General features: G+C 46.6%; 1 protein-coding gene and 1 long non-coding RNA gene across 2 annotated transcripts in view; both read left to right on the forward strand.

Annotated features, from left to right (window-relative positions):
• LOC127747531 (uncharacterized) overlaps positions 1–3443 on the forward strand; it is a 10498-nt gene extending 7055 nt beyond the window's left edge. The window contains exons 2-3 of the long non-coding RNA XR_008009416.1: positions 1373–1444; positions 3322–3443. This is a non-coding gene — a long non-coding RNA (uncharacterized LOC127747531). The remainder of the gene's footprint in view (positions 1–1372; positions 1445–3321) is intronic.
• Positions 1–5814, forward strand: part of LOC107490859 (pre-mRNA cleavage factor Im 25 kDa subunit 2-like) — a 54047-nt gene that overhangs the window by 13718 nt on the left and 34515 nt on the right. The window lies entirely within an intron of this gene.

The raw sequence follows: 5814 nt of genomic DNA on the forward strand, positions 1-5814 counted from the left end.
TCTGCTATGTTGGTATGAAGCTGGAGAGAAAGGCTTGTTGGGGCCGGAAATGATAGCTGAGACTACTGAACAAGTCAAAAAAATCCGTGATAGGATGCTTACGGCGCAGAGTCGTCAAAAGAGTTACGCCGATCAGAGGCGAAAGCCCTTAGAATTTGAGGAAGGAGATCATGTTTTCCTTAAGGTTACTCCGACTACGGGAGTAGGTAGAGCGATTAAGGCAAAGAAGTTGAATCCTCGATACATTGGTCCATTTCAGATCCTGGAGAGGATTGGACCGGTGGCGTATCGGATGGCTCTACCACCTCATCTTTCAAATCTGCACGACGTGTTTCACGTGTCGCAGCTTCGGAAGTACACTTCTGATGCTAGCCATGTGTTAGAACCTGAGTCGGTTCAGTTAAGGGAAGATTTGACGCTTCCAGTGCCTCCGGTCAGAATTGATGATACTAGTATCAAACGGTTGCGTGGAAAAGAGGTTTCATTAGTCAAAGTGGCATGGATTCGAGGCGGTGTTGAGGAACACACTTGGGAACTCGAGTCGGAGATGCGAACGGATTATCTGCATTTATTCCCAGGTAATTGCATTTGAATTTTGTGGGCAAAATTCTCAATTAGGTGGGTAGAATGTAAAACCCGGTTAATTAACGGCTAATTAGCTTATAAATGAGAATTTATTCTAGAAAGCTCAAAACGTGACTTTTGTGGCTAAATATGATAGAGGGGATTGAGACGAGAATTTTGGTACCAATTTTATAGAATTCGGACCAAGATTGGACCGAACGGGCCAAACCGGGCCAACCGGACCCAAAGTGGGTCCTTGGCCCAACATAACTAGACCAAAATCCTAGTTTTCAGCATTCTCTCTCCTCACTAAACACACTCACATGCTGAAAATGGAGGCCATGGAGGGAAGAACACTCTCTCAAGTTCTTTCTCTCACTTGACCTTCAAACCACCATAACTTTTGATCTAGAGCTCCGATTGCCGCTCCGTTCGCGGCCACGCGTTCACCGCGGAGAGCTCTACAAAACCCATACAATTAATATTGAGGTAAGCCACGTTTTGCTCTTCGAAATTCCAGCTTTGTTTTCGAGTTTTATGAGCAGAAATGTTGAGATTTTGGGCTCTTTGATGTTATAGGACCCAACTCTCTTGAAGGAGAAGGTTAATCTTGTCTCCTTGGACCTTGGGTGTGGTAAGATTCTCACCCCTAGTGTAATTTGTTGTTCTATGATGTTTGGGTATTGAGATGATGTGTATGGGTATGATGATTGTGGCTTAGGTTGTGTATATGTGAATATTAGAGCTTGATTGGTGATTTTGAAAAGCTTGAAAAAGAGATTTGGTGGTGAAAAATCTGTTCTTGGAGGTATTGAGGCCTTGAGAGCTTGTGGATAAGTGGTTTGGAAGTGCTCCGGTTGAGCTTGGGAAATCGGCTAAGGTATGGTTTCGGTTTCCCGTATCTAATATGTAATGTGGTAGGAAATACTTAGACTAGAGGCTCTAAGATAGGCATTGAATTGTTGATGTTGTTGAATTGTTGATATATATGATGTGGTCATATATGTGATGATGATTAATGATGCCTTGATGGTATGATGTATGAGAAATATGCATGTTGTGATATATGCTTGATGATTGGTTATGGTTGAATTGTGGGTTGAATCATGTTGATGGTGAGTATGATATTGATTGTGTACAATGATGATTTAGTGGAATTGATATTGTTGAGAATTGGCATGAGGAAGAGTATATGGTATGTCAATATGTTTGAGTTTGTGCCACTTGGGTGAAGTGGGTTAAAATGATGAGATAGTGATTTTGTAAATTGTGGTAAAGTGTCAATGTGTGAGTTGAGGAGGCTTGATGTTGAATTTGATATATATTGATTGATCTCAAAGAAAAGGGGATGAAATTGGCATGTTTTGATTGATTTTGAAAAGAGTTGAATATGGCTTGTTTTGAAAATGGCATGTTGTTGTTTTGTATGAAAAACATGGTTTTTGGGCATACTTTGACGGGACATAACTTGGACTACGGATCTCTGTTTTGTACCAAATCTGTTTATGTCCGTCGGAAGATTGGGGGTTGAAACTCTGAATTCTGCAGCTTTTAACTTAGAAAATTTTTAGCAGAATAACCCCTTGCGCGTAGGCGCACTTGGCGCGTATGCGCCGATCTTCCAGAAAGCGCCACGCGTGCGCGTGGAGTGCGCGTACGCGTGGACCTGTTTTCATCCCAAAGTTGATTTTTGAGTTTTAAAAGCCAAATCTCATAGTTCTAAGCCTCCGATCTCACCACTTATGTCTTAAATCATTATGGCATGCCCAGCTATTAAAAAGGGGCTAGAGAATGAGGTAACTTGCGAGTGAAACAAGGGAAAAATGAATGATCAATGAGGATCAAATATGATTATGTGAGATGCGGAGGATGGTGGTGGAAGTGCTTGTTATGCCATGGGCCGAAAGGCTGTAATTGTTAATAAAACGGCTGGTTATGGGTTTAACCGTGAGCCGGATGGCTGATATGGATGTTGATCCATGGATGAGAATTCATGCATGTTTATGCTGAATTATTGATAATTGTGATTTGCACTTCCACTATCTGAGATACGAGTTTCCCTAGGTAGTAGCAGTGGCTAGCCACCACGTGCTTCAGGTTGAGACTTGATACTCTGTTGACCCTATGTCATAAGTGTGGTCGGGCACTGTGAAAGACCCGGATGAGCCCGCCCCCGTAAATATTCACTAGTGAGGGTGATGGATATGGATCATGATTATGATCAAGTTTATAACGAGTATAACTCGAGTTGGGGATGCGTGACAGAGGGACAGTCCAATGGTTAGCGACCAGGACTTGTCGGGTTGTCTCTACAACCGACAAGATGATATCATCAGCCACTAGGGACAGGCATTCATCATATGCATACTATATGAATTGTTTGAGATTGCCTATTTGACTGCATATTACTTGCTAATTGTCTAAATGCCTTAATTGTTCCTATTTGTATATTCCTTGATTGATATAACTGTGTTTGCTAGATTATACTCCTACTGGTGGTTGGGAGGTTTGAAGGAATTGGAAAGGGAAGTATTAGTTAGACTGAAGTATCTTTAGTCAGATGCCCTTTATGGTTTAGCTTGTTTATAAGCTTTGATACTATCTGGAGGAAGTTCTAGGATTGCCTTCGGCTTTCCTCTGGAGGAAGTTCTAGGATTGCCTTCGGCTTTCCTCTATTATTATGTATTATATATGTGGAAGCTGTTACCATGTTGGGGACCTCTGGTTCTCACCCATGCGGATTTTTGTGGTTTTCAGATGCAGGACGTGAGGTTTCCCGCTGAGGCATGCTGGAGACTTCTATAATTGCGAAGATCCTTTGTTCTCGGGGCTATGTTTTGGTTTATATGTTTTGCTTAGATACTTTTATCTCCATTAAATAATACAAACTGTGATGACTCCTCTTATGGGAGATTTTGGAGAATAGGTTTTGTGTATTTGTGTCCCTTTGGGTTTCCTTGGGGTTTTACTTATTTTTATCATATGTATATATTGCTATGCTCGGACCGGTTATCTTCGCAGCCGGAACTTGAGTCTTGATATTCCTGTTTTTGACACTCCTTTGTATATATATAATCACGCGTTGGTTATCCTTGTTCGTTACGTTATCGATCGGAGTGTTGCGCTTTGAGTTGCGATTTTTGTTTACCCCTTTTTCTACAAAGGCTCCTAGTTATAATCAATCATTCATACTACTATACGTACTAAATTTTTATTTTAGAGGTCGTAATACCTTGCCATCTCTGAATTATGACTTAAGCATAAGACTCTGTATGGTAGGGTGTTACAGGTCGTCAGGTCGTCATCACGCAGTCCCAAAGCTTCGAAAACGTTGCGAAACATGATGTTCGAGTCCGCACCTGTATCCACCAGAATTCGTTTGACAAGGCCAGTTCCCACTCTGGCCGTGATGACCATAGGGGGCTTTCCGGTACCTCGTCGAAACATTGGTCCTCGGGGCCGAAGGTGATGGGGGGGAGTCCCCGGGGATTTCTAGCGGATTATGATGAAACCGCCAGGACTTTGGCGTCTTTCTTCTGTGCCGATTTCGACCTTGGTGCGGAGTTCCTTGCTATGACCACGTTTATCACCGTGAGGCCATGGTCGTCCCCTTCCGGTTCTTGTCGTCGTCTCGTTGCCCGGGACCTGTCCTCGCCCTCGTGGTCCCGACTTCGTCTTCTTGGCTCCCTTATAAGGTGGAAGAAATTGGCGAGTTTCCCGACCCTGATCGCTTGTTCTAGGGCATCCTTCAGGTCGAAGAAGTCTTGGGTTTTGTGCCCGTAACCCTTATGATATTCGCAGTAAAGGCTTTTGTTCCCGCCTGTTCGTTCTTTCAGGGGTCGGGGCTTCGACAGTATCCCCTTCTCGGCTATCTGTTGGTAGACTTCCGTGATTGGCGCCATGAGAGGGTGTAGTTTGTGAACTTCCCAACTCGGGGAAGTGCCTTTGGTGTCTTACTCGGGCCGCCGTCCCTGGCGTGTTCCCTTTGTCTTTCTCCGCCCTCATAGTGCCGGGCTTGGTTGTAGGAGGGTTGCCGTTTATTGGCGGCCACGACCCGACTGACTTCCTCATCATTGATATACTCCTTCGCCACGCATTGGATTTCCTGCATTGTCCATACTGGCTTTGTGGTGAGGTGCTTCCTAAAGTCCTCGTTCAGGAGCCCGTTCGTCAAACACAAACTTGCTACCGAGTCCGTTAACCCGTCAATTTGCAGGCATTCGTTGTTGAAACGGTCTAGGTATTTCCTAGTCGGTTCCCCGGCTCTTTGGGTCACCCCCAGCAAATTGATCGGATGCTTGGCCTTGGCGATCCTGGTCGTGAACTGAGCCAAGAAGGCATGGCTGATGTCCGAGAATTGGGTCACCGAGCCCTGCGGGAGGTTGTTGAACCACCGTATTGCAGGCCCCGCTAAGGTGACCGGAAAAGCGCGACATCTTACCTCGTCTCCTACTCCTTCTAAGTTCATTCTGGCCTCAAAGGCCGTTAGGTGCTCCAGCGGATCTTGTGTCCCGTCGTATCTCATGTCCGTTGGCTTGTCGAAGTGCTTCGGCAGCCGGACCTCGAGTACGGAACGGTGGAATGGGGTCGCTCCCATTATGACGGGTCCTCGTGTTCTCGCAGTTCTTTCTTCGTCGCTTTCTCGACGAGCGTCCTCATCCCTCAGGTTCGCTGTGCGCCTCCTTTCTCGTCTGGCGTAGATGACGGGTTCGCGACGCCTCCTCAATTGTGTTCTTTTCCCGGTGCTTTCGGACACGGCTTGGGGGCTGGGCGTGCGTCTGGGGTGACTCCTGGAGCGAGAGCGGGAGTGGCTCTGCTCCGGGGTTTGTTGGTCGCACCCCCTGTTTTGGTTACGCTCCCTGTCTGCCAGTCGACGTTCCAAGTCTTGCATTCTGTGGCGTAACTCCTGCATTATTATGGCGTGGTTGTCACCCATTCCCCCGAAAGGGCATGCTTCGCGTGACTGGATCGCGTCCCTCGGGGGGGACCTCAGGTGGTGTCGAGTTTCCGTCGCGGCGGCATTTCCTCCGGGTGCGGCCTCGCGGCCTGTCCCGGTTTCAACTAGCACGAAGTCCATGGACGGTCCCCACAGACGGCGCCAATGTTCGGTAGGTCGGTTACCGGACGGTTCGGGTTGATACTTGAGGAGGTGGGAACGCTTCAATCGCGGTTGTACAGGGATCGGGTCTGCCGGGTAGCCGAGCCCTCGTTGTGGAAGGAAGGAGGGGGTGTCACCTGCAAAGACACTTC

Source organism: Arachis duranensis, chromosome 5, assembly GCF_000817695.3.
Source record: "Arachis duranensis cultivar V14167 chromosome 5, aradu.V14167.gnm2.J7QH, whole genome shotgun sequence".
NCBI lineage: Eukaryota > Viridiplantae > Streptophyta > Magnoliopsida > Fabales > Fabaceae > Arachis > Arachis duranensis.